Here is an 11,591-nt window from a genome sequence, read left to right on the forward strand (position 1 = left end):
GAGTTTAAAAAAGTTGTGTAGCAAAATACCATGTAAACTTCCTCCTCCCTTTGTGCATCAATGTGACCCATAAGAGCAATGCTGCATGGGCTCAGAAGGGTTTGCTGATAACAGAGATGTGGCATTGCTGACCTGCTGAACAAATAGCAGCCATATTCTTTGTTTTGGATCTGAACAGTGAAAGCATCAACATGGAAGAATCCAAGTGAAAAAGCAAGGCTTGTGTCTGGTAGGGAGCACCCCTTGGGTTCCTCCAGCACATGGAACACACAGAGTGCATGAATTATTTGTGTTCTTTGGAAATACTGTACAGACTCAGAGGAGTTCTACTCAGTGTTTACAGAGAGTGTTTACTATTTAGTGTTTACCTGCCTGGTACTAACAGACCCTTCTCGCAATTGTTGCCATCTTTTTGATCTTTGAGATGAGGATATTTTCCTGTAGCTGCTATTCATCCCTTGCCCTGAGGCCCAGCCAAATGCAGTGTTTTCTTTACATGCAGTTCTCTGCTTCAAATGCAAGGCCTGTAGCTTCTCATGGCGACAGAAAGAATTGCTGCTTGAATATTTTTTCTGTAGTAGAGTTAATCACCCATAAACTTTACAGCATGAGGCATCGAAGCATGTTTTGCCTCCTAGTAACTGAAAATTAAAGGCATTGCAGAGATTAAAATCTTTTCAGACTCTGAAAGACTTAGGATGGCACAGAAGGACTCACTTGAGTCGGTCAAGTGTTTTGCTGAGTTGACAGAAAGAACCAACTTGCTCGTAAAACCACAGTTACTGGCAGAGAAGTTTCACTAACAGGTGTAGTAACTGAAATAACTTCAGGCAGACATCTCTGTAAACAACAGAAAACAAATGAGCACTGTCCCTATTACATTGCTAAACCAACGTCAAAGCTGAGGAAAAGGTTTTGGATTCAGAGATTTTGTCATCATGATTATTTTGGTCTCATTTAATTTTTCATTCATTGAACATTTATAAATAGTTTCAAAGATGGTATGCTGTTGGTATATTCAGTAAAGTCTTTAGTATTATTTGATCTTTCTGAGAAATAAGTAACATTCTTTCACTGCATATAGGATATAATTATCCTCTTAACAATTTTAAAATGGAAAAAATACAACATTCTGTCTTCCCCGGTGGAGGAGTGGTTCCCTCATTTAGATTATAGGGTTTTAGATTTTGTTTGTGAATGCACTATGATTATAGATGCAGAAAATAATTGAAGTAAAGTCAAAATATGTAAGTTTTGCATTCCACTATGAGGACTGTGGTTGCTTCTACTGCTGCAGTATCTGTGGGGAGCTGCAGCCAGAGCTGGAGTTTTTACTGTATTGGATTCAACGTAGACATAGGAAAGAGCCCTGAAAGAAGTCCTGCTCTCTCAATGCAGAACTTAATTTAAGTTAAGAACTTAATTAAGTGTCTGCTGAACTCCTAGGCCTTGCAGTTCCATTTTCCTGTAGCAGGTAGCCGTTGTGAAAAGTCAAAGCTGTGGGGAGAGCGTGTATCTGGTGAATTCTGTAGACATGTGACTGGACAGCAAACTCCTGCTGAACTGTTTGCTAAACAGGAGACATGTTGAATGAGGAGGGCAATGTGAGATACTGTATGTGCTGTTTTATTTAATCCATTCCTAGAGATTATGAAGTGGAGCAGCCAAAGCCAGAGATAGACCTTATGGGGTGTTGTTACCTAAGCTGTGTGCCACGAATGTGAACACATCCCCATCGCAGATCCATACCTGTGGTGTAATGGAGAGAGATTAGGCAAGGCCTGTGCTTTTGCAAATTAGAAATATAAATCTACCTTGGGGCTTAAAAATGAGGTCCCTGAGTAGATGACCTCGGTTAATAATGTGCTGGAAGGGAGGAGAGAAGAAAGGAGGGGAAGGAGGGAGATTAATATCTCGACGTTTTTTGGTAGTGAAGCTGCTGGATGATGTTCCTACTAACAAAACCAGGGTGGAATGAAAGAGCAGGATACCCTACTCAAACGTATGTAATGTCTTCATTGCATATGAAGAGACACGTTTGATTAAGCATGATGCCTTACCTGCAGGTGCATTTCGTCTCACAGAAAATGCAACTGTCTGGTTGGAGTACTGGGTGACTGGAGCATGAAAGGGAAGGAACTTGAAGACGTGGATTGGTTACACAACATTTTTGCTTAAGGGGTCAGAAAGTAACAGATGAAACATCCTACTGATGTCCCATCACAGTGCCGGGTATTGACAGAAAAGCCAGAGTATCCTCCTTGCTTTCTGTAACACAGATGATTGCAGAGTTATACCAATACAAATTGGGAATAAACAAGAGCAGATTTTAAGTCTCAGTCTGTTAAGTGCTTGGAGGTATCGTTTTTTGGTTACATGTGCACACACAAGTTCAAGCCATTATCACAATCTAATTATATACTTAAAAAATTATCAAGATTCGTGGTTTTGCAGATTGTAGTTAGCTCATTACTGAGCCATTAAGAAACTGGTTCCACAGCAGGACTATTAATGAGCTTGTTTCAAGTAGTGTGTGCCTTGTGATTACTTGGCTGTCTGCCTCAGTTTAATTAAGATTTTAAATTTACATACTACTATTCAACCATATGTTGCCCTAGTGTTTACAAAGGTGAATAGATTCTATTGTCCACATTTTATAGGTCAGGCCACAGTGTCATTTTGGGGTCAAGGGACAAGACTGAAGCCACCCATCCCCTGAAGCAGTCTGGATCTGTTGCTCAACCTGCAGGGTGGCATTTCTTCTGTACAGCTGAGAAAATGATTGGGTAGACACTGACAAACATGGAATAAAATAATTGCAATAATATTATTTAGTAGAACTGTAGTACCTGGTTTAATGTATTAATTGAGGTTTGCAAAGACCACAGAAAAGCTTCCTATCTATAGAAGTACACTGGCCAATTAAAGAACTTACCTCTGACAGGAAAATGATCAAAATAATTGAAGTGGTTTCTCAGAGTCTTAAAAAAACAAAAAAGATAATTGCATAAGAAGAAACACTATTGTTCCTCCTGTCTTACACTGTCTTTGTATTATCAGCAGTTATTTGATGTTCTAATCTTGCAAGTCCGATGAATACGAGCAGTCATGAGTAGCATGAGCAAAGTTTGCTGAAACAAATGAGCCCAGAAAGGTCAGATCCCTGCCTTGAATAAATAGGTATAGATGATAATATTTCTGTTTAATCTCCTAGGTGTGGTATGCTGCATAGAAGTGCAGCAGCCCTTTTGTGATAGTCTGGCTTTTTATTAATTTTAAAATAAAATGTCCTTCTTGCTCTTTCTCAGCTGTGTGCTCTACTTACTAGTCTGTTTTTGTAAGCTTTTTTGCTCTGTTTTATGAAGGTGGAAGGTTGAATGAGTTACCATTTGAATATGTGTTCACCCACTTTCATAGTGTTGAACCTCTGAAGAAAATTGTTGGCATGGGAACCTTCCCCAAGAGGTTGACATTTAAAATAACACGCTGTGCTAAGCATGAGGTCACTCCTGAAGTCTATCTCTACCATGCCCCCATTTTTGTTGTGAAATAAAACATTAACATTATTTGATTTACAGATCTACACAGCAAGAAGTCCTTCCATGTTTTTGAGGTTACAACTAAGCAAAGATAAAACCCAGGCGTGTAAAGGCACTGAGCACCCCTTTCTTTGCTTTTCTCTCCCAAGATGTCTCTGCAGAGCTGGGTACTTGCCTTCCACCAGTTTAATTAGACATTCAACTCCCTGCTCTGCTTCCTTGTTCTTCCCAGTGGACTGATGAGACACAGAAGCATTTGCAAAATCAGGAAGAGATCTCCAGACTTTGTTACAGCTATTTAATTATCAGATTATAGATAAGCAAATGCTTTCAGGTACTGTTGGTACCTTCCAGAGGTGGCAGCATAACAATAAACCACACCAGGATCTGTCTTAAGTTCTAATAAATGGTCTGATCAATGCTAGCTCTTAATCAGGAGAGCCAACAGCTTACCCTGTTCTCAAGTTGTGCCTATCACAGGAGTGACATACCAGAGACTATTTCTGCTGTTATTTTGTTTATTCCTACAAATGAAAAGACAAATATGACACAGAGTTGTAAAATAGATGTGGGAAAACTCACAAAAAATACCTTCATGTCACTTTTGAACTACAAGTCACCTACTTTAAATAAGAAGTAAGATCCTATTGACAGTATTGAGGAGTGAATACTTGGTAATCCTACAGTTTTCTAATGTTGTGTCTGATTTCTGCCTGATCACTCCATACTTACAGTTGGCATATTGAGGGAGTGAAAGGAACATTCAGAAGTAAAAGAAACCACGTGATTTCACAAACCCTGGACTTCTCTATACAACTACATCTAGATTCTACACAATGGTTTTGTACCCTTCTTCGGTATATGGTGTATAGTTTCCTTCCTTCTCCTGATTTTTGAATCAAACCCTCTACTTCCTTTAACTGCTTTTTCTCTTAAAGAAAAGGAATAAAAATAATAGCAGTGATGATGAGAATAACAATTAATTACTTGCATTTTAAAGTAATGCAGTTAACAGTCTGTAGAAGACACAGAGCTCCTTTTTGTTTCAAAGAATTGATGGGATTGCTGTCCTTGATAAGAGGACATCCCAGTACAACCCTCTGACATCCCGTGGAATCCCGAGAGAGGCTGGATGTGTGCATGGTCAGCCTTAACTCACGTAGTGGGAGTTGCAACTTTGCCAGGTCCTGCCACGGGTGATTTGGAAATTCTTGGTGTGCTACCAGGAAAGGGAGTAGGAAGGTGAAAACACGACTGTAGGCTTGGGGTTACAAAGACTTACGGAGGTTTTATCTGCCATGCAGTGCACTCAGTGACTTTGCAGTTCTGCAATCCTTTTCCCTTCATTAGTCATATCCCTTCATTGACCCATCATTAACCACTTCCCATCATTAGCTGCACTGTTGGTTCTGACTCTGTTTCAGAGTTCAAGCACCAGATAATGAGGGCCTTCTCAGCTTGCTTGGCTTTGGGTCATTTCTGAACAACATGAAGTACCTAGAATAAAAAATAAAAGAAGACATCTTCCTGAGATGAACCACGTAAAGGATAAAGCCTCACAAGAATGGACCATTCTTGGAAAAAATATAGTGTATCATATCCACTGTGCATTATGGGGAGTATGAGGGAGATGGTGCCATTTCTTCATGCATAGACTCCAAGATAATTAATCAAACATGTTCTGACTACTCACTGATTATGAAATGACAATATGATAATTCTGATTATAAATTGCGAACATACTCTCTAAATTCAGCCTAATATTTCCAAGCAAAACCACCCAAATCATTCCCATTTCTACACAGGTTAAATCACACACCCTGATCACATACCTTCCCCCAAGTGGAAGTTCCCATGCCAGCTCTTCCATCCATGCTGACATCTTATGATTCTTATTGTCTGGAGCAATGCTATGGAGAGAGAGAATGATTTGCCTGTAAATCTAAACAGCTCAGGAGCCAGAAGGTATGCAAGGACAAGCTTTGACATTTTGTATTTTTCAGTTCCTCTGAGTTTGTTGGTCTGTGTCAAATTTGGAAAGGTTGTGCCTTGCACTGCTGTGGTAAAGGGCATTTCCACTGAGATCTGGTGTTTCCTCAGAGAATTGGATGTGTGAGCTGGAAGGTCCCTAATCAGCAGCTGTTTCTCTGGTTTAATCTCACCAAAAAAAAAAAAAGAATCAGGTTGGGTCTATCTCTTGCCAGCTTTTCTGCGAGACTTGAGCAGCTAAGGAAGAGCAGGGCCCACACTCAGCTAGCTCAGTCAAAACCTAGGGGTGAGCCTAGGAACTATCCTCACATCCCCACCTGGACTCTGAGGTCAGTCCAGGAGAGATGGACAAGCCATGGTGAGGACTCATACTTGGGTTTTATTTCCTGATAAGTAGATGGGTTACAGGTCTTTGCCAGCAGTAATACAAGGCATGGGCTTGACTGTATTGAGGAAGAGACTGCCTTTTAGCATCATACTCCAGGTTGAACTACCAGTTCCTGAAGGAGTGTGCTGAGAGGATAGACCTTAAAATTCTCTTGAAATATTTCTAAAATTCATAATTATTTGACCTGTGCAAATTGTTGGACTCTAGTCTCCTTTAATTTAAAAATATACCCTTTTTTTTGTTGTTGTTTTTGTTGTTTTTTGTACTTTGAACCCCATGAATTTCACAGAGGCTATGAGCCCCTGTAGAAGTGTGGGCTTCTCTCTGCCTGGTTGGGGTGCTCTGTGTTTCATCCCTAGGCCTTCCTGGGCAGTTCATTCTCCCAAGACTTCCTTCTGGAGCAAGCCTGAATTTCTGCCCTGAAAAGGAAAGCTGGTTATGAACCCAGAGAGAGGAAATCACCTGGGCTAAACCTTGCTTTGCTGAGAGAACCCTTTCCATGCAGCATTGCATGTAAAACAATAAAACCATAGTCTAATTGGTATAAACTTACATGAGGATTAGTCCATCTAAACATGATTTTTAGAAAAGCTGCAAGCACAGATGCCTTTTTATTCCTAATCTAACTAAGCCCGAATGACACAAAACATTAAACAAACCGAATGCTCAAGCACAGAGATATCCATTAAAGGAGGGCTTATATAATTGCAATTTAATTCTTCTTTTACTGACGTGAGTTTGAACATGGAATAACGTGACTGCCTCATGCCAATCCGAGAGACAAGATCTGGCCCTCCACACCCGTCTTCAAGGCAGGTGGAGGGCCATATTTTTTAGTGCCAGCAGATGGCATCCATACACTTCGGGATTCCCTGCTCCGCACTTCCCAATGCAGCATCTTCCTCCTCGGTAGAGACGGTGCCCCTCATATGACACTATCTCCCAAATTGGTAAAGAATTTTGGTTTTATAAGGGTAGGAGTATTTCCTGTACCTTGCCCAGCCTGATAAATTACTGGACTGTGAGTATTAGATCTATTATCCCAGAAATTAAAATGGAAGTTAAATTTCACAGAAATTAACTACTATGTACAATCTGCCATTTCCAAAACACTTTGATGAAAGTTGGGAGGCATTCAAGCAGCTGCTGTCTCTTTCATATGAACTTTTCAAAGCTATTTCGTTATTATGAGTTCCTTGGATTGAGCAGAGCATACACATTATCTAGAAACCTAAAGATTTTACAAACCGAATAATTGCTGCATTTATTGAGGATTACCATGGACAGTTTGCTTGGAGGAAAACAGCACCAAAGCACATTAGAAGCAGTTTTTCAAGACTGAATGTGGGACCAGAAAGGCACTACTATGTTTCCAGTTTTTCGAGGTTCACAGACAACAGTAGGAAACAGCTGAGGTTTGGCTGTCCAGTCATTTCAGCTTGCATAGCAATGAATCTCAACAGGAGGAATTAAATATTAAAACAATTCTGACATGGCAAGGACTGCCGATAACATACTAGAAAGGAAAATGATTGATGAGCCTCACAGAAACCAACCAACCAGATATTGAAGGACAAACTGAGTATTTGAAACATTCATAAATGCACTATGAGCATACATTACATCTGCCCTCTGTGCATCTTCTAAAGAACACAGTAAGGAGGAAGACCCAAGTTCTGCAGTAATACTGGACTTAAATTATTCCTAATCTCTTTGGGAGTGAAGATTTTAATAACTTCAGTGAGTTCAAGACTAGACTGTATGTGAGCTGACAAATTCAAATGCCAGACTGGAAGAAGAGAAAACTCCCTCAAACTTGCTGAAGATATTCACTGGTAAACCCATTGTTACTGTAAAAGCTCTAAGAGAAAAAACCTGTGGTGGAACTGAAACTGAACAGTGCAATACTTGTGTATGGAGCTAGATGGCTGCAATGATACACGAAGAATGTCCAGATTTGCTAATTCACTGTGGATGCTACTTTTGTTCTATACTTTGCTTCATGTAAAACAATAATTTCTATCTTCATTTTCCTGACATTTTTATTATGTACAAACTCTGTCTACTTTTGTCATCTGATTCTTCTAAATAAAGTTAATCAGCTTTAAGATTTGCATCAAAGGACTTTGAGCAGTGACAATTTTAGGCCAAGACTGTTTCATTTTTAAGTAAGAAGTTCAGTCTATATTTCCTCTACGTAGCTGCTTCTTCAACTATAAAATACTGGAAGAAGTTAAAAAAAATTAAGGTAACTACACATATTTAGAGAAATAGCTTTTTTGAAAGTTATTTTCTGGCAGGCAATCTGTTTTTACCATCATTTAATAACCTTTCAGACTATTATCTCTCAGGAACTCTCTCATTACCTTAGGCAGTAAATTGGCACAAAGAAAAACTTAACAAAAAGATGAGCAAAGCGTTGGCGGGCGTGGGAGGGGGAACACATCTTAGTAGCTTACACAGGCATTTCAGAAATTTTTTTGGGGGAGGGGGCGTGTTCTGTGTTAGTTTAAAAGACTAAAGTTTGCAATCTGCACTGAGAGGAGAGTTCTTGCTAAAGTCCGTATACCAAAGCTGGCTGTGAATTGAAGAACTGTTGTAATTAGATTACTGTAAATACAATAAGAAACTCACTCCTGGTGGTCTGGGGAGGGGTGTCATAGGGCACTGGAGAATTGTGTTGGCAGGATTTGGGACAGTTTGACTGAAAGCAGAGAATACAATCTCAAAATCCTTTTAATCTTCCCCCCCCCTCCCCAGTTCTTTGGGGATTTGTTTGTCATTAAGTAACAGTCAAAAGATTAAGGAAGTATAAAATGACATTAAAGCTCACAAGTACTTCTATAAAATTATCAGTGCTAGTGTAGTCTTCAGCAGGGCTCGCTTCTGCCAAGACTTTCTAGAGCCAGGCAAAATGAAAAGAAAAGAGGCAGGCAGGCACAAAAGCAAGCCCCGTGAGCGTGGGCTGGAATACCACTTTCCTGCTAGCGCTTCGAACGCGGAGCCTCGCGAGGCACGGCGGCTGTTGCTATGTGTCTGGGCTCAACAAGCTTAAACTTTGCGTGGCCCATGCTAAACTAATTTGAGTCAATTTGTCTACATCATTTCAACAATCGTTCTGTGCATTTTGAATCGTACATACAACACTGCATGATAAAGGCCCACCGAGCAGATGCCGACTGCTCATTCTGCCGTGGTCTGGCTGTTGCTAGTTCTTCACCATGGTTTCTCCATATCCTAGTGACAATGTTAGTTTTTCGATGGTGAGGTTAAGTCTGTGCCTGGCTAGTTAAGACTTTTCTTTACAGAGGACAGATCCTATAACAACTGCCAGCTTTAAGCATGACCTTTAAAAATGAAATGAGGGAGTGTTAACTGGAGTATTTTTTTTGGTGGTGTTGTTTTTAATCTCCCAAGGGAGTTCAAAGGAATACAAGGAGATTTTGCAAGTAAAGTTTTAAGCCTGCACGAAAAAGAGATGCCAATATCAGAAGCTGTTATCATAGGACAGCTGATCTAACCTGCTTACAGTTAAATAGTTTCAGTGTAATGGCTTTTGTCTCATTTGTAAACATGTACTTTGTAAGACAGTTTAATTTTTGAAACTGAAATCAAGAAAAGAAAAAACAATTAAAGCAACTCCACTCTGTGCCTAGGTAATGTAACGGGGCTGATTCACAGATGGTGCAAATCAGTATAGCTGCAGAGGGAATTAGCTGCATTATCCCATTTTCTACCAGCTAAGGATTTAGTCTTTGAGAACATCATATTTGGAGAACTCCAGTATTTCACGAGTAAAAGAGCAAGAAGGAGCAGTAAAAAATATACCACATTCTCATGCGCGATAAATCCCTGCAAGAGGCATTAAAATCCATGTATTCTGTTGGGAGAGAAAGCCTATAATTAAAGTATTTATTATTCTTGCATTGGCTTGATAGTTTCTCTGCAAACCTCTGCTGAAAAATGATTACCTGGTGAGTCTTCCCAGTTTGGAGCCCTGGTAACTTCAGGGACACAGTTGTTTTTTTCTCTCTCTCTGACAAACTATTGAGCACTTTTTGCTAGACCCACTTAATGTGGCAGCCATTTTCCTACAGCAAACTTTGAGATAATTTTCAGTTTTGACTGTGCTTCCAAAACAACATAACTCTGCCCAAATTGTCAAAATCTGAGTTGGGATGAAACTTTACCGGTTTAGGGTTTTTTTTCTCCCTTTTTAAAAACAACCAACCAACCAACCCCTGCTAAGATATTTAGGGTAGCCTCTCTGAGTTAACCAAAATTTTATTCTGATGAAAAAGAAACAAGAATATCTTGCCTAAGGAGTCAGTTTTTTTCTGTCACAGGAAAAGTATCAGTGAAAATCTTTCAGTGAGGTCCATGTTTTGGGATGCAGATGCCCTTTTTTTTTTTTTTTTTTTTTTAATATTTGCTCTCCAGATGATAAAACCAGAAAGATGGGAAACATGGACAGCTCTGAAAAAGAGCTCAGTGGCTCTTTTTTAAATCCACATCCTCCAGGCATGCGCTCATTGCATTCTGATTTGAATTTTAGGGCACAAAATAAAGTTCAGTACTTTTTTTCAAATTCAAATGAACTGTGCTACACTCTGGCAGCCTCTAAGGATGTGGCAGGCCTGCAACCCCTCAGAAAGTGGAGGGGGCAGCTAGAGCTTGCAGACTAAATCCTAGCTGCCCCAGGACAAAGATATTCTAAAATCTCTCTTTTCAGGCAAGCTGAGCAGAGTAAAGGTGCACATGAAGATCCAAGATGTTCCTTGCTGCAGTCCTACAGCTAATGAAGATGTGGCAGAGAGCTGTGCGTTAGAAAAGCTGGGTCTGAGTTTGGGCCTCCTGCTGATGGTGGTGTTGTTGGAGTGTGACAGCATTATGGTAGTTCCTCAATTCTGATGGACACACTGGATGTAGATACTGGGCTGGGGAGCTGAGCTCCCCTAGGACATCGAAGGGAACAAAGTATTTACCACTATCCATAGGGTCAGTCACTCAAATAAAAGCAAGCTGATTGCAGAAGGGGTTACCAAGAGACTTTGAGAGACAGTAGCAGGGGTATATCTGAATGTAAACAGTATGTGTTTATAAGATAAATGTGGGAGATGGTGAGTGTCTGATGTTAGAAAAGGAGCTGGGTACTTCAATGACTGTTGTACACCTCTGCCCAAAGGGCTACCTGCAGCTCTGGCCTGAGCCTTGACTCCCTTTGTAAAGCCTCTGGAAATTACAAAAGACAGAAATCTGCTTCTGTTTTTGAAGAGGGGTAACTGAAGCGAGAAAGCTATGTCATATCCACACTCTCCTGAGTACGGGTGCCATGACAGGTACAACTGGTGTCATGGTAGAGCAGTATTACCCACCCACATGAGGCCACTTGTGGTCCCATGTGTACGATGCAGTTCAGCACAGGAAACCTCCATCCAGACAGATATTCTCCTAAAACAGTGTTTTTCTCAGTAAGCACTCCCTTTCAGACCACTGATACTCCTGGTGTCAGTCAAGATGTTCATGTCAGTAATCAAAAAAGTCATCTGAGCATCCATCCCTTCCAAGAACTACCTGGGCACAATTTTTACCTTATATATAATGTTGTTTCACCCACCTTGATTTCCCAGCCAGTAGATAACAGAGAGGAGAGTAAAAGCAGATTAACATAGCAG

This window comes from Myiozetetes cayanensis, unplaced genomic scaffold, assembly GCF_022539395.1.
Source record: "Myiozetetes cayanensis isolate MyiCay16 unplaced genomic scaffold, myiCay2020 scf3, whole genome shotgun sequence".
Lineage (NCBI taxonomy): Eukaryota > Metazoa > Chordata > Aves > Passeriformes > Tyrannidae > Myiozetetes > Myiozetetes cayanensis.